Source organism: Pezoporus flaviventris, unplaced genomic scaffold, assembly GCF_033815535.1.
Source record: "Pezoporus flaviventris isolate CSIRO_AGI_PZ_B2104156 unplaced genomic scaffold, CSIRO_AGI_Pfla_v1 ptg000015l, whole genome shotgun sequence".
NCBI classification, from domain to species: domain Eukaryota; kingdom Metazoa; phylum Chordata; class Aves; order Psittaciformes; family Psittacidae; genus Pezoporus; species Pezoporus flaviventris.
In genome coordinates, this window is record NW_026892563.1 from 42,502,793 (window position 1) to 42,525,798 (window position 23,006).

The 23,006-nt window shown below is 40.3% G+C and overlaps 1 long non-coding RNA gene across 1 annotated transcript in view; it reads right to left on the bottom strand.

Moving 5' to 3' along the window:
- LOC133269720 (uncharacterized) overlaps positions 1-23,006 on the bottom strand; it is a 202,051-nt gene that overhangs the window by 47,593 nt on the left and 131,452 nt on the right. The window contains exon 2 of the long non-coding RNA XR_009743530.1: positions 14,423-14,595. This is a non-coding gene — a long non-coding RNA (uncharacterized LOC133269720). The remainder of the gene's footprint in view (positions 1-14,422; positions 14,596-23,006) is intronic.

Here is a 23,006-nt window from a genome sequence, read left to right on the forward strand (position 1 = left end):
TAAAAAGCAATCTCTGACCCAAGCAGCGCGCTACACTGACATTCTTCACACAGGAGAAAAGATGAAATGGAAAAGGAAATGAATTTGCTGAAGGTTCCTCCTTCACCTCACCAACTCCCAGCTCCTTCTCCCTCCTTTCTGTTCTGAATATTTTGAGAGACGGAAAACAGAGCCCCAGAAGGAAGGAGGAAAAAACATATTGCAATGGTGCAAGGAAGCAAAAAAGATGTGTAGCTGCAAAAAAAACTTACAGAATTATGTGAATAAAAGATGGAACTTTCTGCTTTTCTTATATAAATATAAGCATATATATAAATACACATATTTTTATATATCCCACCATAAATCAGATTGGGGGGGACTTCTCCCAAAAATCAAGCTGATGAGGTTCAATCGCGGTCATTTGGAAACAGACAGATAGTTACATTGTCTTAGGTTTCATTTTTTCAAGATGATGACTATAAATTCAAGTCCAAAGAAGGATTCAGATTACATTCCAAAACATTTCAAACCGATGCTCCTGTCACCACTGTCCCTGCCAGCATGACTGAAATAGTTGGAAAAGGGGAAAGATTTAGACAGCCCTGTATCCCTTCCTCTGCATCTCCTGACCCAATCAGCCATTTTAAATACATAGCCTCTAGCAAGAGATGGAAAACACAGACACACCAATTTAAGGTTTCTGAGGAGGATACTGTACAAACCTGTGAACCAAGCAGCAGCTACCATATTTCCCTCCAATTTACTGATATGAAATGGAAGTTGATAGAAGGAACTAGCACAAGGCCGTAAAGAAGCATGCATAAATATGTGGTGTAGGACAAAGCGTCCCTTGTACATCTCCCACAGCTGCCACTTATTTTATGATACTAAAAAGAAACATTTATTATTGGGAAAGCATGAGAACTGTGTTATATTTATATATATATTTATCTATATTTATGTAATTATTATATTTATATAATTATATAATTTATATTTATATATTTATATAATTAAACAAGAAAAACACATAACAAAACCACAAATACCTTCTCAGGTCAGGGCTTGCACAGGACCTCAGTGATATTGAAGTTGTGGGGCACACATAGGCACTGATGTGGGAATTTCAGCTAAGAGCCTGTCCCCCAGGGCTTGTTAAGACTATCTCCCTAGCTCTTGTTACACTCACTGGAGTAGTCATTTTGTAGGGTTTTTTCCCTGTTTGGAGTTAAGAAGCTCTACTCAGCCAAATAGCTCTTTATAGAAGCTGCTCTGCCATGTAATCAAAACATCTCACAAAAGGCTGCTCTTCTAGAAACGACAAATTAGCTTCATTTGAAATACTTCTTTGCTAAGCTCTCAAAACAAAACTTAGAAGCAACTGGTTAAAGGAGAACCAATGAACCTCATGCTGGGTGCGCTGCAGGTGGTAATCATTATTTAATTAGTCCAAAGGCAATTCAATCAATAAACAGGCTTGAACTAGATGATTTGGCAAGTCCTGTGTGATATTAAGGTACAACTATAGCAGATGTTTAAGAAACTCTGCTTGTAAAGATTAAAACATTTTTAAAACACAAGGACAGATTAGGGGTATGTGTGTACACACTTGTCCATGTGTTCATACTTTATATTAAGTTTCTATATTAAAAAGTACATAGGATGCACATCCAAACTTTGGTTTTGTTTCGAATACACCCAAATAAACGAAACAGAAAAGAAACTGACAATTTTCTTACTATAGCAGACCACTGCCCTCTGGTACTTTTGATATTGTGATAAGTAAAAAAGACAAAACAGCCCCCCCCCCCAAAAAAAAAGTTTTTATGACACATCGCAAGTTATTCAATAGAGGTTCCAGTGAGAGGCGGACTCCAATAACCAATATGCCACCATGAATACAGAAGATGCAAGTGAGATCTTCCATGAGTTGTATTGCTGCTTGTGGCTCTCCCTGGGAAACTGAAATCACTGTACAGTGAGGCCCTTCCAGAGTCCCCCTTTTAAGCAATTGTTTCAATCTTAAGCAATAAAACCTCTAGCACCTGTGACAACAAGGTGCAATAGAGTAGCTAAAATTGCTTAGATTGGTAGGAAACCCTAGTGCCAATTTCCTCTGGCTGGGACGGGAGCAGCACGGTGTCTCCTAAAAAGCTGAGTGTTCTGTCAGGCTAAATAACGCATCATTCTGCCACTGTGATGGAGAGAAAGATTTCATATGATACCATACTAGTAGAGACCCAGATTGTGGCTTCCTTCTGTTCTCCTGCTGTGATAAAGCAATTTCAGTGGCTTTTGTTTCCATTTTGTTTCAAAGTGCCACAGTAGAGTTCAATGCAAATGACTCATTTATAAATGAGTGTAACTAGACCCAGCACCTCTATTTCTTTTTGTCAACCATGCCTTAATAAATACATTCTTAGCTACCTTCACAGCCTTCCTTTCCCCGCAAAGCATCACATCCTGTATTCACAATGGCTGTTTTGGACAGGAGGTATTTCCACTCCTATTTCTTTAAATTCTCCATGTTTTGGGTTTGTGGTTTTTCCCCCTTAATATCTTAAAATCACTGCTTATGGGAACAAACCTATCACAGTGGGTAAGGTTAAATGTTTGTTTTAAAATGGGGGCTTTAGAGCCTTCCCACCTTCTCTGAGGGATTCAGAGTCCTCCTCAGAGGGAAACACCCGCTACCTTTCCTCTCTGTTTTCTTACCTTTTGAGGCAAAACTGAAGTCAAATACTGATATCTTAGGTATCCAAGAAAATCAAAGGAAAAGCTACAGGAACTTTGCTACAAGAGCAAGACTGAAACAAGAAGGCTGTGAAAGGCTCTTTTGCTAATCTGGCAGACTAAAAAACGGTGAATATTTCTGAACATCTTCAAACTTCAGCACTTTGAACCTTAAAGTCATGTGGTCATCTCCTCTGGTTATTAACACTGCTCCTAAATGTAAACCCAAGGTCAAGATAAGCTAACATTTATCCAGCTAACATTTAACAGATAACATTTATCCATGTTATCTGTTCTTGATCATCTCCTCTTCACTTTTCCTCTTTTTACTGAAGCAGACAAGACCCGGTGTTGCTGCTTTGAGAATAGTGTTCAATGGAAACGCGGTTTTGGCATCCTAAATTATTTGGTTAATACAACTTCGGCATCAGCCCAATTTTTACACTTTTATATTCTATAATGCCCCAAAACCTGATATGATTGTTAGGAAATGTAACTCCACGTGGACTTGAGAAAAAGAATCTTAAATAGTTCATGTTATTCTGAGCTCAGTCTCGCTCATCTGGAGCACTGTATTTCTGTGAGCCTGTTGACCAGTGGGGCACAAGCTGAATTTAGAAGAGCCAGATGGGTACTTCAAGCACCAGTACATCATAAAAGAAGCATTATGTTCCGTTTCTGAGAATAGACTGATACGCATTTATTTTGGGGTTTGATCCTCTGAGATGTTAGCAACAAACTAACTGCGCAGACAAAACCAACTCCACAAACTTCTGCCTATCAACTCTCCAACTCTTTCCAAGGGGCACAAAACATCGGGGCCAGCAGCCCATCTCCATGAGTGAGGAAGGGGCTGGGGCACACATCCTGGCAGGCTGGCTCCTCACCCAAGGCCAGGGAACACTGCAGATCTCCGAGGCCAGAGGCTTGAGCTGCTGCTCCCAGACCCATTGAGCCAGGGGATAGCTCCTTCCAGCACTTGGCACAAGGCTCCCTGCCTGCTGCAGGGGGGTTTGTCTGCATTTAACCCTAAGGACTTTCTAGGTGTCTCCACTGTTTTGGCTTTACAGTCCTGAGCAGAGCCAATGGGCATTTGTATGACTGTTTGCCCAGGCTACAGACCCACTGTTTCCTCCTCTGTATCAGGACATAAGAAGAGGGTGGAAACAAGACACTGCAATTTGGATAATAAAAAGGTGACAGACAGAACCCAGAAAACCAGTAAAAATAATTAAAAAAGAATACAAAAATCAGCAAACCACCTTGCAAACACACAGGAATTCAAGTACTGCAAGGAAACACAGACAAAAGGTTGTAATAAAATCACCTTCTGAAAATGAAGCGAAGACAATCAATTGCTAGTGTTTATCAAGGCCTGTACAGACTAAAAGTTAAATCATGCTAGCAAGGTTATTGAGGGTAGTGCAAGCTTTATGTGAGATGGAGCTGGACTTTTTCTGTTTAACTCATCCTACCTAGCTCACACCGAAGTCAGCACTTTTCAGCTTGTGCTTTTACTATTCAAGCAAGCCCTTGGTTTATTGCTTCCAGAACTAAGTACTCAGTAATTCATATACAGGGAGAAATGCTATTGCAGCCTCCGTTGTGCAAGTCCTTCACATTGAAAAATGTACTTATTAATTGCCCAGGATGAAATGCGTGCAGAGTAATGAATAACCGTATCCCATTTCATTTCTAGAGAGGGGCATGGAAGGCCATGATCACTCCTTACTTCCCTGTAAAATATGGTCCCTGAAAGCATGCCAGTTCGTACAGGTTGGAAAACCAGCCCTAATCAGGATAACATTTGCAACAATTGGTAGCTATGAGATTGAGGGAATCAGCCCTTATGCTGTGGTTGAATATGATTTTTTCCTGATTGTACACCAGCTTCCAGACCTGTCAGGCTACCAGACCTCATCACACCTTCAGCAGACACAAAATGGCATTTTCTTCTCAAATGTCATCATGTGTCCAGAGCTCCATGAAGAAAGGGGATCAGGTTTATATCTGGGAAGATGGAGCCCATGTTCACGCAGCAAAGCGCTGTATAAAAATCAATCAGGCTCCAGACGATGCTTAAGCTGGTTTCACTGTACACCAGTGATCAGATGATGCCAGTTTCAACAGTGCTGCGTTTATGGAAGGCTCCGAAATCTCCTCTTTAACAAAAAAACTTGTATTGTAATAAGTGTCCTTTGTAAAACAGTCTCAGTGACAAACTAAGCCTTGATAACTATTACACCGCTTCTCCCCAATGCCCTGGACCAGTGATAATCTGGCAGAGGCTGTGGATTAAGAGTAAATGCTTCATACAGCAGAAGTGCCAACACATATGTCATCCCTCAGATTTATCTCAACATACAGTGGATTTCAGGACTTCTGTTTAAAAGGACAGGAAGCAGGAGGGGGAGCAGCGTGCAAGCCCAATATGCTACTGGCTTCAAACAGAGCTTGTCACTCTTAAGAGAGATGCTCTGTTTGTCAACACATCTCATTCTTGATCTGAGTACCTAGCTGCAGGAAATAGGCCTTCTCTGTTTGAAACACTGAAAGAACAGGAAGCTCTAGGAGAGGAATAAAACCCTTACATCATACGCATTCTGCTTACATTTTAAGGCAAAGCTAAACGTATTATTTACAATGCTGCACGCCATGTTAGCAAACTGATATCTTCCTGGGAAGAAGAAAAACGAAGTGAAATACAAAATCTATGTTTTATCAGAAATACTGGCTACCTTCTGCTATGGTGAAATGAAGCTTTTCTCAGATCCAACTGCTATGGTGCCATTAGGGTTTTGTCCTGTCACGTGCATTCAACTAAAAAAAAAAAAAGATAAGAAACATTTGGTGAGAAATTCTGCCTATTTTATCTCTTATCCTGGCTCTTATGGGAAACATTCTGTTTTCACCAGAGGAGAGGCCTATATTTAAGCCTAAAGTCCCAAGCATTCCCATTTTGTCAAAAAGAATCCCCTATAGTTTAATAGCAGCTACAAGAACTACCGCTGCAAAGCAGCTATGCTGCTGCCAGTACTGAATTCCTAGGATCTTCCCAGACAAACCACTGCAGAGAGTCCTCTGCCATTCATCAGTGACTCTCCCGGTTCCCTATACCCAGCAGGCAGCTGCAGGTGTACGTCACTTCTCCAGAGGGCGGGATAAAACCACTTGCTGCTCAAGAGGCAGAAAACCTTGGGTTTAGCAATGAGACTCCCTATGTGCAGATGATACGAGCAGGAAAAGGTGGGCGTTAAGCTGAGGAAGGTCAACATCATCATCATCATTCCCCAGGAACTGGCTGGAGACAAAGCAGGACCTGGCCGTTGCAAAGGATAAAAGGCTGCGCATACAGAATGAAAGAGAGGGCTGGAGAAGAAAGCACAGGGAGTGGAGAAAGAATGAGCTTTGTAGCAGGTAAAGGCAAGAGGGAAGGGGAAGAAGTGAAAAAGGGAATGATGACATTTTGGGGGCTTTAATAAAGGTGTAGGTCATCAGTCAAATCTGAAAATGTCAATAACAAATGTTAGTGTGCTTGTTGCTGTGAAAGATAAAACAAACTTAAGAGGTTTAGATCTCTCACCCCTTTTACAGCTTGTGGCTTAGACTCAGGTAAGGCAATTTACAGTATGATCCTTAAGATTTCAATAAACCTGCAAGAAATGAAAAGCCATTTAGGTGTTGATGATGATAATGTTTGTGAATGATACAGTGGTTCCATATGAGAAATTCTGTATTTTTCAGATAACTCCAATACTTTAAGATCTGGATCCTAAAAAAATTAAATCCCTGTAAAAAAACAAAATGGAATATCTGTTCCCAGACCGGTACAATCTTCCCATGGGTAAGGGTGTACACTCAGGTGGATGCCTGGCTTTAACTAAGAGTGATTGAAGTCACCAGACCTTAGTTAAAGCTGTTACTGTGTTTATACAAACCTCAATTTCCACAAAGAATAAAAATATAAATATAAATTAAAACCCATAAAATGAAAACAAAAAAATCAGAATTATTTAAGTAAAATTCCAGGATGGCCCAGGCAGCATCAGAAAACATCAGGCAAACTGTCACTGTGTGCACTACAACTAACCTCGACCACAGGTTTAAACGGAGTACTGCCTCCAAGACAAAACATGCCTGCTTTATATAGGTTACCCTGGTTCAAAGTCTGCTCTCATCTATAGCTACCACAGCCTCGGTGGTACAACAAGGTGAAAACTACAAGGGGAAAAGAGCTGAACTTCAAGTTTTCTACTTCTCAATATCCAATTTTTTGCCTTCCTGGAAAAGCAAGCTTTTACTGCTTCTAAAGCACTTGGCTAACGCTCCCACACGCATACTCCATTTCTGCTTTCTGAGTGTACTCACTTCCCCACCCTGAGTTCATAGCACTCTATACAGCAAAGCAACATATCTACATCTCAGGCTAGCTTCAGGTTCTCCATGAATATTAAAAACAAGAAGGAAAAGATGAACATATGCCCATATTAGAGTTGATATCTTAAGGATATCTTAAGAATGACTGAAAATATCACACAGTAATGAAAAGTAATGGGAAGGTCACATCCTTCCCATTTCTTATTCCTCATTTCAAATTAAATATTTATTTGAATTAGTTTGATAAGGAAGACAGAAAGAACCAGGGAAATCTTTAATTTCAGAGGAAGTATGGGTTCCTTAGCACCTGAGAGGGTTTTGTCTTGAGGAAGAGGAAGGAGAAAGGATATCTAAAGAAAAGGAGTTTGGAAGATAGGTGACTTTACTTGCATTCTGACACATAAGGGATTTTGTTAACTTCAGAGATACAAAATTTGTCTAGTCACTGGGAGAATACATACTCCACATGCACCTGGCCACATCTCCAGAGATGCTGTGGTTTGCAAGAGGCAGGTTATAAAACCTTTATTATAACGAATCTAAGTAAATCTTAAATGGTACAGAAACTTCCTGAGACAATATTAATTTTGGGCATCATGTGGGGAACAAGTACTCATATTTTTGATGGTACGAAATGGATTCCATTCCACTCCTCAGAGAGGGCGGATTCTAAGCACAGAGTGATTTTCTCTTCTTTGCTGGCAATCAGGAGTCATTTTATCAGTCTCACTCAAACTATCACGAGCATAGCAGTTCCCTAAATAACCAGATAAATTTGCCTTTTTACTCATTTCTTATTTTAAGGATCTGTTTAACCTTCGTTTAATGTCTTTGCTCTTTGCTAGATCAAGCAATGGCAAAAAAAAAAAGGGGAGGGGGAGGAAAACAAAACCCAAACCTTTAACTTCAGCAGAAAATAACTGCTACAAAAATGGATCTGTCTGAATAAAGCAGAATTTATACATAAAAGACGCCATCAGACTTGCTTGTTTGTTGTTGGCATTTGAGTCTGGGTACAAGAAATGGATGATTAGGAAAGACGTACAAGTCCCCAGACTTACATGGATTTTTTACATAAATGGACTTAAATAGAGGATTTTTTTTTAACAAAAGAAAATATTTAGATAACAATCATCATTGTATTAGCACCCAAATCCAGTTTTCAGGCCTATTTTGTGACATTCTGTGAAGACTGCTGCAAGAAAAACCTATTCCTAAATCACACGGCTACAGCCCGCACCCACAGTGTAATAATTTTCTTAAAGAATCAGTTCCTTCTATTTTCTTTGTGATTTTTTTTGTATTTAAGCTATTCAGACTGTGCATTCCTCTGACTGTAAAGCTTATGCCCGCAGACATGGAAGCTGGGAACTTTTCATTAAGGAAAATTCATTTTCCTCATATATCAGAGTGAGCTTGGTAGTCTCAGCTTGAGCACAACAGTAGCTTTCCTGTCACCACCATAGAACCAATTTCCACTATTTTCTCCCACTCAAAATAGCTGCCATTCCAAAAAGGAGAAAAGCCAATGCCAAATTACTTGAAAAGCAACCCCGCAATGTTAGAAATGAGTATTACTAAGCAAAACAAGAATTCAAGGAGTGCTTTCTGTGAACAGCATGGAGGCTGCTTACATAGAGGGCTGCTGGAGCCCTGCAGCAGCACCAGCCCCTCCTGGATGCTCAAGGACCCCACTGGGGACCATCAGAAGAGGCAATAGCATCTCACTGCTTTACATGCTAGGCTGCCTCTGACACAAGCCCTTCTCCCATGCAGTAATGGGAATAAGTAATGGCTGAAAGACATAGATGTGGTTAAATATCTATGCAGTAGGCAATGTGCTGTACTGGTTTTGGCTGGGGTAGAGTTAGTTTTCTTCATAGTTGTTAGTATGGGGCTATGTTTGGAATTTTAAAATCATGTTGACAAAACAGGGATGTTTTGGTTATTGTTTACACAGCAACAAAGGCTTTTCTGTTCCTCACAGCATCCCACCATTGAGCAGGCTGGGGGTGCACAAGGAGCTGGAAGGAGGCCCAGCCAGGGCAGCTGACCTCAGCTGACCACTGGGGTATCCCAGACCAAATGGCAGTGTGCTCAGCAGTAAAAGCTGGAGGAAGAAGGAGGAAGGGAGGATGTTCAGAATTACTCCACTTGTCATCCCGAGTCACCATGATGTGTGACGGAGCCCTCCTTCCCTGGGGATGGCTGAACCCCCGCCTGCCGATGGGAAGCGGCGAATGAATTACTTGTTCTGCTTTGCTTGTGTGCCCAACTTTTGCTTTACTGATTGAACTGTCCCGATTTCAACTCGTGAGTTTTCTCACTTCTGATTCTTTCCCTCATCCCACTAGGTGGGAGCAAGTGGCTGGGTGGGGGTGTTTGAGCTGCCAACTGGGGTTAAACCACAGCACATGCTGCAGCCCAGTACCCTACTACACATGCAAGTCAAACAAACCACAGAAAGCCATGGTTACCTACCCTGTAGATGCGGCAGGCAAGCTGCCAGGCCACATTAACACCTCCAGCTCAAGTCAGGTCAGTTTACAAACACGCTGGAAGTCAAAGCCAAGAACATCTTTGCTTACCTCAAATGGAGGTGCTAAGATCACAATGAATAATATTCATGAAGCCAAGTTGGCCTGGATCAAAACAGGACCCCTGAACACCAGTGCATGAATTGCAAATTGATCGGTCATGAACTATTCTGACTGAAGATGTTTGCCTGCAGGGAAAGGTCACACCTTCAGAAACCTGTCCTTCACTTCAGCTGACCAGCCACAGTTACCACACAAATAATTAGGAGTAACTCCTCAGAGCTGTTCCTGAGGGAACAACATCTGCATCACCGCTGAGGGAAAACAAAAGACTCAGGATACACAATTCATAGCTGCATCTTCTAACCCAGAAATAGAGAGCCCTTTGAAAGCAGCATACTGTCCTATTCAATAAGCATAATGATAACTAGTGCTCTTGGAAATGGGGAGCATAAATTCATACGTATAGCTTGGGATGAATAATTCACCCAGTATTAACCATGAGTATAGCACACTGAAATACTATTCATTAATGCTGAAATACTATTCATGAACAGCATCCCATAAGCCTCTGATGACAGCTGAAGAATAAAATAGTATCTGGTATACTCAGTGCTAAATCATCATTAATAAAAGCCATATAACATAGATACTTTCCCATCTATTCAGTTCTACAGTTCATTTTATACACTGGAACTGAAAGACTAGTAATTAATGTACTGGACAGTAGAAAATTCAGACACTTTCTGGGGAGTTCACCTGTTTTCCCTGAGGCCTGGGTCCCCATCTGTGATAGAATTGCCCATCTCCCCTACTTAGGAAGGAAAATACTTCATAAAGGAAAGAGAGGACCACGGAGAAAGAGGGCTCCAGCAAGCAAAGATAAGCGCCAAGAAATGTCAAACCAACAGGACAGAGTAACTAAACAATTAAAATATGAATAATCATCACTAAGGTAGAAAAAGTCATCATCACTAAAGTAGGACATTATAAATCACAGGGCTTCACAGCGTTCTCCTGTTCTCAAAGTGCACTGTCCTTTTAGCTTTCAAAACTATGAGACACCTGTTAGGAAAAAAAGCAGAATCACTGCTGCTTTTCTTCCTCTTTCTAACACTGTGATTTCTACAGACAGATTAGTGGAATGTACTGATTTTGGATGCTGCTAAAAATCATCGCACCACCATAAGTTATAGTTTATGTTCTAAAATGGGACACACATCATAAAACCAACATAGAAAATTACACTGTATTTTTTTTCCAGTATCAACAGCATTTTTCCACTATTAATATTATTCCCTTTATAATAACTTCTTGTAATAATTTTTGGTAGCACTGAAACAGAAAGAATGCCTGCATACTGCTTATGGCCAGGAGTTTTCCATTGATCTGATGTCTAATCATGGCTCTGAACTGCAGATAGCAGCAACGTGAAATGGTACAGATTGAATCCTAGTTTGGACGAAGCCTGAAAGCAGGATTTGCTATTGTAGCTGTGATAATTAACTTCACATTTTTATTAACTTATTTAAATCCTACATATACCAGGGATGGGGCAGAGGGGGGAGGAACAACCAACAATGACAAAAAAAAAACACCCCAAAAACTACAACCTTCACCCCACTGTGAAGCCAGGGAAATAAAAGCTATTAGGTGACCTGTGACTGCTTTTTCTGAGGAGGAGGAAGTGTAGGGAGGGTGCTGTAGTTTTAGAATTGAAGACCTCAGATATCTTCTTTTCTCATTAAACTGTGACTAACTGCAGCGCACAACAGATGCGGCAATACAACTTTGGATAACAGCTTCACAGATACCACATACGCTCTTTTATACTTTTAATTAGCACTTTCTCCTGAAGTATATGTGACGAGATTATTTAAAAGCATGGAATTCCCACAAGGCTCTGCACCATATCATTCCATGCAATCCTCATTAGCACAAGTTCTCCATCTCCAAAATGCATTAACAACTTCAGGAATCTCTCATTCACGTGTAAAATGCATCACCAGCTGCAGGAAGATAAGACAGGCAGAACAGCTCTTTAGGCAGTTTGCCTAGGCTATCTTAAAGCCTTTTCAATTAGCATTGCTCATGGAGCAGCACTGAGTATATAACAGCACATGCTGGGCATGCAGATGCTAAATTTGGTGTGTGTTTAACTAGTCATTGTCACAAAATAGTGACACACAGAGTTTAAGGATGTTCTGTAGATAAGACAACGCAGTTTATCACTAAAAATAATCAAGTCTAGAAGGCGTGCATCTCCTACCTTGGTCCTAAGTTTGGGTGACACACATACCTGTCTTCAACCCTGAGTTTCCATTTTCAGGATGTTTTGGGAGATGGGGTAGATAAAGAAGAACTCTAGATCAGAACAGCTTCTTTCAGAATGTGACAATCTCCCTGTACTAAAGATATGGTTTCCTGACTTGCTGTACCTTTAAGCTTGGAGGTTCTGTAGTTGGAAACAAAGTCCTTTTGGAGAGAAAGTAAACAAACCAACCAGATAGAAAAGGAAAAACCCACTTTATGGACATGTAACTGTATAACTGTCCTCACTGATGTTTCCCATGCTTTCTCTGAGGCCTGCTGGGACTCGCTAGAGAAAGACATGGGAACCTGCTCCTGTTGGTGTAAACCATCACAGTAGAACACATCTTCCTGCAGTTGCATCCTCTTCACTTAACCATTGTACAGTAAAGTGTACAGGACCATCTGCTTATATGACTTCTATCAACATTTGTCTGAATTTGCTCTGTTGTCTCATGAGCAATGAGACAATTGAATCCTAGCAATAGCTTTTTTTAGGAAAACACTCTCCTAAAAGAAACATAAGAAGCTCTAAGCATGTTCTTCTGGAGCAATGAAAACAAGGGAAAACACTAAATACAAAAATGTTCTATTGCTTAGTATTGTTAATGATAAAAGAAAAAAAAATAAATCACTTCTTTCCCCTCAAAATCATCTTCTTATTAATGTTAGAAGATAACTATAAATGCTTAAGAAAAGACATCACCAATTAAGTGGAATTTAACATCTTCAACTGTATTCATCACACTTATGCATTAGATGCAAAACTTCAGTGTATAGTTGCTGACTCTACTGAAGGTTTTTAAGCTTTGCAGAAGTACAGGCAGTAAAAAAAGTAGACTTAGTAAGTTTGGTTGGCATAAATAAAGTGAACTATAGCATACTCATATACAGTAGATATCCTGTTATGCAGAAGAATTAAATCGACCCTCTTTTTTGCTAACAGTAAAAACCAAAGGTGTAGTACTTTTCTTCACTTTGGCAAGATTTTTATTTGTGTAGTCAGTAAAAGCTGTATTCTAATACATGAAACAAATGTGTCTAAGAGATGCTTAAGCAAAAGTGTGTAAACTGCAGAAACAAGCTTAAGAGAAGTAGTTCCTTTCCCTGGTCATGAGTCACAAACCATATTTGGATAAGGTTAAGTACCAGGAGCAACATATTTGACTCCATGATAAGGAACTCCAATAGAACTTGTTCATGTCAGCTTAAGTAAACCTCTAATAATTTCAGGATAGCTAGTCAGAGACACAGCCATTGGGACCAACAAATGATGAACTGCTGAGACAGTGGGAGACTGGTGAGATGAGGGACAGATCGATTTGCCAGACATCTGCAAGCACAACTGGGGGAATGGATATTCCGTTTCAGAGGTGAGACTTCCCTGCTCATAACGAAACCCAGCACAATGGGACTGAGATTTAACGAGCAAGCACTGTTACGCAGAACAGGACTGAAAATATAGAAGTCCTCCTAGACCATAATAATGTTACTATTCATTCGTTCACTGGCTTGGAAGGAATCTCTAACATCTAAGCCTTGCAAAGATAGTTCAAGAAGGGTAAATCATATCTATACATTAATCTGTGCAAAGTCTTACATTATAGTTTTACTAGTGATGTGCCAAATCTCATTTGTGCAGCGTCAAACAGGCTGAAAGCTGGATTAACAATAACCCACTCTGGGTGGTTTGTGCCTCTTTTTTTCCAGAAAAGCAGGCTTTTGTGATTTCCTCTTCTTTCTGAGGCTTCCTGTACCTCAGATGTACCATTTGAAGTTTTACACTCCTAGCTTCAGACTGATACTTGGAACATTCACATGGCCTCCCAGTCTGTTTCAATGATATTTTGGAAACTAAAACTCAATATATAAGCAACTCCAAAACATTTCCCCTAGTTATTTTCCCCTGATTCTCTTGGACATTGTCATTTACCTTACATTACAGCTCAGTGGTGGAATTACCATTTACACTTCTGTCTGAGGATGGATTCACGCATGTTCTTCCCATAACTGTTTCCGAGCCTGAAAATGTCTGATGAGCAGCCAAATGCATTTGGGATGGGGAGTCAGTGAGCCAAAAGACAGTTCTGTTCTATACATTAATTGTTTGTATTTTCAAACCAAAAGAAACTAGATTTCTCTTTCTGTAGTAGTCCAAGAAAAGATGGCAACAATCCTAACACCTAGAAAAACTGTTTAACTAAATCCCTCTTCACGTATCAGTTGCATAGCAGTCAATCCATAGGAACTAGTAACAGTCATCCAAAGCTCCTCTGCTTATTGAACAGTCCTTAAAAACCCAACTGTTGATTTCACTTATATACATGCAATTATACAAAACTACCACTCACAGATGCTACTACATAAAATTACAAACAGAAGCAGAAGAACATATAGATAAACACATAACACGCATTTAGAGATGAGGAACAAGGAGCAAAAATAACACACAACACAAGCTGTATTCATTATTCTGGACTTACCTGAAAACAGTTGTATAAATAACTCTCTTGGGGAGCATCTTTTCTGAGATCTGGTATGGAAACTGCAGTATGGTTACGCCATCAGGAAGCTAGGGTTCCGATTTCTTCCAAAAGCTGATACGCAACAGGCACTGCCGCCCCCTGCCATTCGCTTGACAGGTTTGGGATGTATGCTGATGGGAAAAATGCAAATATTGAGAAGTTTAATAATTTGTTTTCCCTAAGAAGGAAAGAGCTATGTAAAGTAACTGCTTGCTATCTTTTTCTGTCACTTCTGTTCAGCAGCACCAATGCAGACCTAAATTTTACATCTTTGTTATGAGGGCCTGCTTTCTCTCCAACAAGCACTGCTGTGAATTCATTTTTGAGGTGGTGAAGTAATGTGACTCTACAAACAGCACACATACGCCAAGGGCAACTTTTAAAACCAGCTTAATAAAGGTAATACAAGCAAGGTTAATTCAGTTCAAAGTTTGTCACTTATGGTCTCTATGCCGGCTGATTACAAAGCACCAAAGCAAGTCAGAGTAGAATTTTACCTACTTGAAACCGTACAGGGCTTGACCCTAAAGGGTCCTAATCTAATGGGAGATGGGATCTTGGATAGATCTGATGTGTTGGGCAAGGGAGGGAAAGCAAAGAATCACATGAGTAAGAAGGCAATATAATGTCAGCAGAGGGCTCATTTCTGGACAAAGAACTCTTAACTTTTCCCCTTACAGCTCAATCACACTCTCCTGACCACAAGTGCAGACCTAAAGCAAGAGCAGGATGGATGGATTTACTTCAGGCCTAGGTACTTATGAACAGTATTTGACTGTGCATATTAGCGAATGAGAACTACAGTATAATTGTTACTTGTGTTAATGGCTTCCTTAGTACACCACAGCTGCATGAATTAATTATTTCAACACACAGAGAATGGTACCATTTAAATATTTGTTTTAGCACATGTCTTGCTTTGTAGACTTTCACATGTTAACATGAAACACACACAACCTAAGAGACAGCACCTGTTCAGCAAAAAGTCTTTCTCAAAACAGGCAATGAATATAAGGTGCAAGAAGCTGCCCCATCCCTGGAATTGTTCAATGCCATGCTGGATAGGGCTTTAAGCAACCCGGTCTAGAAGTTGTCCCTGCCTGTATCAGGGGGACTGGAACTAGATAATTGTTAAGGTCCCTTCCAACCTTAACTGTTCTATGATCCTATGAAAGTAAGAATGATGTTACTTTTACAAAGGGGTAGCTGAGGGCTTCCTGAGTTTCAGGTGATTTCCTTCACCCTTAATTTAAGGAAAAAAAACTACTCTAAATGCTGATCAAACAGCTGACTAGATTCTCCTTTGTTTATAAAATAATTGAGTAGAGTAACTCTATAAATCCATGAGTACCTGAATTTATACCACCATATGTGCAGCAGTAGAGAGCGCCCATTACTTGCTGTAATCCTCAAGGCTCATAATGAATGTATGCCCAAACACTGTGTGACCTCTGGATGGTCTATAAATGCCCAAATGAGGAATTTCCATAAATCAATAACCTGTGTTTTAAAACGTACTGTTGTCCTTGCCTGTGCTTGTGTCAGAGGAGAACTGGGGCTACCACCAAGTTATTTGTCAAACCCTCGACGCGGCAAACAAGGATCTTGGTGTCACATTGCAGAGCTCTAGATGATCATGGTGATAAACAAAACTGCTTCAGAATAATCCAGTGTACTCACCAGGATAAAATTCAACTAAACTATCAGGTATTCCGATTTACCAACCCCACAGCATTTTTCAGGGCAGTGTTCCAAACACCCCCTTTCCACCCCCACCATTTTCTCTTTACAACCTGTTAAAATAACACCGTCTACAATTACAGGGTCATTTGTTATGCATGATATAATAGACTGCTAATATAAAAAGGCATTATCATTACTTCTGTCCTTTGTTCTTCCAGGCCAGAATATTGCATAGTTCTTTACTTTGACATTTATTGCTTTTAGATTGGTAATAGAATGGTTTGTGTTGCTCATTATCTTGAATGATGATAATATTAGAGTTTGGGGAGCCTGCATTCCCTGTTAAGTAAAGTAAAGGCTTCATATAATTTACCAAAGGTTATTACTGGACAATTACCCACAATACAGTTCAAGTCTAATAAACGTTAGCCACATTCACTCTTAAATACCACATCTCTAGTATGGTTTCTAGGAAGCTGCAGAGAAAAATTTATGTCATCTATGTGGATGGGAGGAGGAGGGATGTTTATATGTTCACATGTATATACATGGTTTTATAGGTCTTTTAAACATTAATTAACAGGTGCCCTTAGGGGAAGGATTTAATTCAAGGAAGCACCTGGCAATACAGCAGGGACTAAGCAAAGAATGGGAAGGGAGAAGGAATAAGATAAAACCTCACTTTTCCCCTTTACTATCACAAATAATGGGGTAAACTCCAGATTTAAAAATGTATCAGATTTTGGCCTAATACTTTACATAATAACTTATATAACAGCCTAATATTGTTAATCAGTTATCATGGCATGAAGTTCAGAGCCTGATTTCATGCTTCCATCCCTTTTCTCTCTGACTGCAGTTGACATCCCATCCTGAGCAGTGGTCAGACCCCATTCTGGATGGGCCTCATCGCCTGTAGCCTGGGAGTGTCTCCATCCCTAGGAAGGGTGGCTGAGGGATTTACAGGTGGTAAGCTTGCTGGGCTGGGAATCCTTGGCTATCCCAATCCATTCCTGAGACTTGCAGACGTTTGTATGTATATAACACTGTGTGCACGCACATACGTATAAAACCGCTCGTTTTTTGTTTGGTATTCGAGTTTGCCTGCAGCCATTTATGTTCAATTTATGTTCATCAGTTCATTTCTCTAACAGCAGCACTTTCAATGAAATGTTCCTTTTCGGGACCAAGTAATAGTAGCTGGAGTTATTTGCCCTATGAATCTTGGTAGATGACTTTTTGTAATTTACATACATATCCAATTTCTACCAATTTTCATTGACAGTTTTCTCTTTGGACTTTGTTTCATTTCTATTTTTGAGCTGTAACATTGTTTCAGACTTACAGCTCTCTGTAAACTTTACGATATATTCTGCGTTATTACAGTTATCTAGTAATGCCAAAGTGAGAGAAAAACCTTTAAATGTTACAGTAGCCTGCAGAAAATGGAGTTAATGTTTCATGAAATAAATGTCATAATATGAAAACCATATTTTAATGGAAATTTGTTCAAAGCCTCGGATGTTTCTTTTCTGACTAACATCAGTTACTATTCTTCACATGAACCTTCATATGAACCATAAACCCCAGACTGATTAGGTCACCTGGTTCAGGCGTATGGCAATAAATAATGTTAAGACTACATAGATTTGCAGTTATGATGAGCTGACACAAAAGGAGTCTGTGTCTGTGAAGATAACTGTAGCCAGCTGACACACCTGCGACTGGCTTGCTCTCAAGAGGGAGCATATTGATGGCTGGTATTTCTGACGCTGTTAGTACAAGATAAGCTGTAAAGCAAGATAATGCTCTTCCATGCTGTGCTAGAACTGCTCAGCAGATGTTCAGGTGAAGCAAAGAGAACCACACAACTGCTGTTATTAGAGCGCTTGATATTGCGGCGGGTGGACAGGTGCAGGTAGGAGGTGAACATCTGTGGAGCAGGTTTGTTCAGCATGGGCCCAATCCTGTTGCTGCTCAGGGTAAGGGAAGGCTTTTTCCATGAGCTGCTGTGGGATTTCAGCAGGACTCGATGTATGCAGGCAGAAGCTGCACAGACTCATTCAGAAGTGGTTCACCCCATATGCACAAATAAGCCTGGCCCTTTATCTCCCATCTTGTACGTAGCAATTGGATGTGTAACGCCTGAATGCGTCTGGTGCAGGGCACAGCTTAGTGAGTACAGCACTGATGCCTGATAGGTGCGGACCTTCAAGCTCTACAGCTTTTGTTAAAAACTGGAAAGCAGAAGGTGCTGTATCAGCAAGGGGAGCCGGGTGCCTGGAGAAGGCAATGACATTGCCCTCAGAGTCTCCCTCCCAGACCTGCCGTAACACAGAACGCAATCATGAGGATTTTCAAAGTAGCCTGGGCAACTCAGAGACACAAATCCCATTAAAATGAAATCAATGTGCTTGTTACTGCCACCTGCTTTTGAGACTTCAACTTATTTTCAAAAAGCACAATGGCATCATACGTAATGAATGGGACTTTCACCTTTCCCTGTCCACTGGGCTTAAAATCAGGGGTGAAACCCACTGCCCAGCAGAGATACAAGGTAGAAGGCAACTTTCCTATATTACACAAGAAATTAATTCCTCTAGATCTAGACAAAAAATGTATGAGCTTTTTCCGTTAGAGCCACTGTTCACTAAATGAAAGAAAAAGCCAGAAAATATGTGTTCAAATCTGAGCAATAAAAAAGGCAACATTTTGATGAACACCGTTGCATTCAGAGGAACAACAGAAATGTTCAACTGGGCAGCGCTGATAATAGAAGATGGCCCAAAGAGACTTCTTTTCCAGATTGAAGCAGGATCCTCATAAAGTTGGAGAGACTGTACAGAATCTCATAACTGAGCTACATACAGGCTAAAATTCAGCCAGGGGAGAGAGCAGTCACTGTGGAGCTCAGTAGCCAAGCTCATGTCACCAAAGACTGCAAATCCAGCAAGAAAAAGTACTATTGATGCAGTCTTCCCCCAGATGGATACTGGTGATGAATGTGTTTCAAATGCCAATAATCTCAGCCTTTGTTCAGTATGATACAAGCTTTGCATTGCATTATTGGCAAACACCTTGCTGCTATTTGCCCCTACGCTGCCATTTGGTGCCTGCCCATCTGGCCTCGCAAGGGCTTGCTTCTTTGTTTTTCCTTTCCTCTGACTGTAATTATTTCCCCAATGACCTAGCAGACCTAGGAAACTTCTCAGATGAAAGTCACCTTGATGCTTAAGTCATTTCCTATTTGTCTTGCTCAGTCTATTCTAAATGCAAGTTCTACTGATAGGCTGGGGATTTGTTTTAGTTGATTCATGTTTTTATTAGCAGTCTCTTTCAGTGTAGCAGCCCCTAAAAACAAAGGGCAATCCTTTTGTATTTGTTTCTGCAATTTACACTCATACATCAGCTCTGTAAGGGAATCCTCCCTCTGTCAAATCTTTAATAGGATTTACCTCTCTTCAGGGCTCAGCCAGCCCCTTGAACCTTGGCTGCAGGGAGTCGCTTGCTTTTCTCACCAAAGCAGAGTTTTGAATTTACTCCTCTCTCCCCTAAACACAATTCCTACTGCCATTCTAGCCCATTTGTATGTTGGCATAGAACATCAGGGATATAAGTTCAAATCCTCTCATTCCTAGGAGAACCTGAACCTACACCTCTACCAGGCCACAGGATGCTATAACTGCCCCAAGGTGCAGATTATTGCTGTTTTTAAAAGATATTTTACTTTGTACAAACAATTGAAAATGCCATTTTTCTCTGGTTGAACTCACTTAATTATGTCCTATTAAAAAGTGGCCTGTTAAATTCAACCATTAGGAGTTCAGGCTTCTCTGATGCTCTTCAGTATTAGCCAAGATACATGAAAACACTTTTGGTACCATAGCAAAAGTCCCCACCTCTTCTGCAACAAACTGATTGCAACATCAGCTTCAATTTGGTATGAAATAAATAGAAATATGCATCTCTGCCTTGCCTATAAACTCCCATGGCAGCAGAGCTGCAAAGGAGCTCCTGCTCTGCTAACTACAAGAGTTCAGTTTTAGCCCCCAAGAGCTTCAATGGACTGAAATCTGATGGCAAAGGCTTGCAGAACATGCAGGTGCTGCAGGAGTCCAAGCGATTCAGTAACCCTGAAGACACACTGCAGCGGGTAATAGGCCAGTACTGCTGTTGCATGACTTTTTCTCAATTGGAAAAGTCAGTGTATCCTATATTTTATATATTCAACAATCTACAAAGGTACCTAAATTCCAACCTAATAAATGCATCTAGGATCAAAAGCCTCAACCAAACTATGTGTGCAGCTGCTATATGCATGCAATAGTACTGCTACCATGTCAAGTTCTGTGGACTGGTAATGATTTCATCTTGTGGGGTAGGAGCCTAAAGTCATGAGCTAGACCGAAACACTTGGCATCAAAGCAGTGCTTTTTTTGCCATTTGCTGTTGGTTTCCACATTACATTGAAACAATGAGGTGTTATTATCCAATATCAAAATAAAATACCTAGTTACATACGTAAGGACTTGAGTAAGCAAGGGTGTGAGCAGCAAATTATAGTGCTCATATTAAAAAGCATTATGTTAACATATCCTGACATAATGAGCCTCAAACACAAGTCTTACTATTGGAAAGAAGTTTGTCTTCTTGAGGAAAACATCCTGAAGTCTAGTTGGAAAGAAAAATGTTGTCATTCTTTGAGAAAAGAGTCTTACCTGGAAGAATGGAAGACTTTTGGGACCCTCTGAAGACAAAAAAACATATTTACCCCCTGCGGAATTTTACTGTAAGATGCCTAAATGAAACATTTTAAAGTCTATTATCCTTCAGGGTTGTTTGCTTTTGTTTTTACCAAAGAACCCCATAATTAATGAATGTTTCTTAGTCTTATTACAGGAACAATAACTTGTAAACCAAATAAACTTTTAACCTTTTGGACTTTTGCTGGTATCTATTAATTGTTACCTGCTCAGAAAAAAAAAAAGGTATCAAACAGAGAAGCTAAACAATGGTTATCATTAAAGAAAATGATCCATCAAACAGGCATATATATTCAGGTCCTGCTCCTGCACAGGCAGCGACTTTCAGGCACATCACTTCAAACTGGAGACATCATGTCTGGAGAAGCATCCTCCTGAAAGACTCCCTCTGCCTGAGGGTATCAGCTTGGGCTGCCTCGGTTGTCATTGGGAAGAACCAGGCTTTTTTTGTGCCCATTGTGTCACCCTCAATTACAGCCTAATTGGTTGCCCAAAGAAGTTCAGATGAGTCATGCCCTAATGCTCATTTCTTGCCACTAACAAGGTAGCAAGAGGTGGGAATAGCGGGTGTAGAGGTACATCTACGAGAGATGCCTGAAGTTATGTGAAATCCATTCTGCCAGATGTTTATTTCTATGAATGGTACTGACTCAAAAGATCAACGATACGAAGAAAGACAAAGCCCTGTTATTTCTGTTTGCTGTGAATTCTGGATTAGGTTTTGAGCCCAACCCACCTCAAGAGGTAAGAAAGAGAGAGGGTAAAGAATGCTTTTCTTCGGAAACCACCTGGTGAGGGAACATCAGGCTGAATTCTCCTAAAATCAATATTGCTTTATTTACATTTCTCAAACACCTTGCTTTTCTGAAGGAGTCAATTTTCACTCCAGACAAAAACAGCCTAAAGTACAGGAGAGCTGAGCCACATTATGAACTCTATCTGCCTAACTATAGATTTGACTCTGCAAAGCAGAGAAAGACCTTACAGATTTGGGGTCCCTACCTCCATACAGCATAGCCTGAAAAGTTCAGGCTTGTGCTTTTCTGAATCTTCAATTTCGCTGCCAAGAAATAAACTTATTTCAAGCTGATGCTATCATAATTCATAAAGCCACTACTAAGGGAAGGACTCCTGAAACAGTCATTAAGCCCAACAAACTCTATCTGAATAGCTGGCACTGTAAGACAAATGGGAGAAATACTTGAAGGAATAAAGTTTTCATACAGACTGCATCCCTTTGTGTTCCAAGGCTGACCCATGACTTCTTTTAAGTAGCACACATTAATAAAGAAACTGGCAGAAGCTAAAAACCACAGTTCTCAATTAGTTTTTCAACCTAGTGTAAAGACATTCAGAAACTTGGCTTTTAATTCAATATAAACCAAAGAGCTAAAGAGGAATCTTTTTTCCTCAGAACTTTTCTATTCAGTTTTATTCAGATCTCCATTCAAAATCCCATTCTTTTACAATCCTGACCTGCTATTCTAGACAGGTAAGTGTAGAAACATTGGTGCTGCTTCAGAAAGACAAGTGTGCAAGTCTCTATAATTCTTAGTGGTGAGAAAAGGGAAATCCACTTGGAGGGACATCTGCTTAATAGCAAGAAATCAGAAAGTATAGATAGAAGATGAATTATTCTTTTTCTTTCTGTTTTTGTTGTTCTTGCTACATATATCAGCATTAACTCAGTTCCTTCCTCAGCCTACCACTGTTCTCTGTAAGTTACAAAGTCCCTTCTCCGTGCTCCTTCCCCATCTGTGAGACACTAAGAAAAAAGGCAAGGAAGTAGCAACATGAACCTCAGTAAAGTTTTTGATGTCTGCAAGTGAAACATAGAGGGAAAAATAGGATGCATGCTACCTTAGTGAGATTACCCCTGCAGGGCAAATATAAGTAAGCTGCAGCCCAGAAACATATCCTAAAGCAAACATCTAACAAACATAATAGAACTGATGAGTTCAGAAAGGGGTGATACGCTGCCCTGAGCTGGTGGATTTTGTTCTTGTTAGAAGGTAGGGTAAATGCTATCACTAGAATAAATAAAACCCCACCAATAATAGGCCCCAACAAACCAACCTTCTCTTACTCCATTTTAC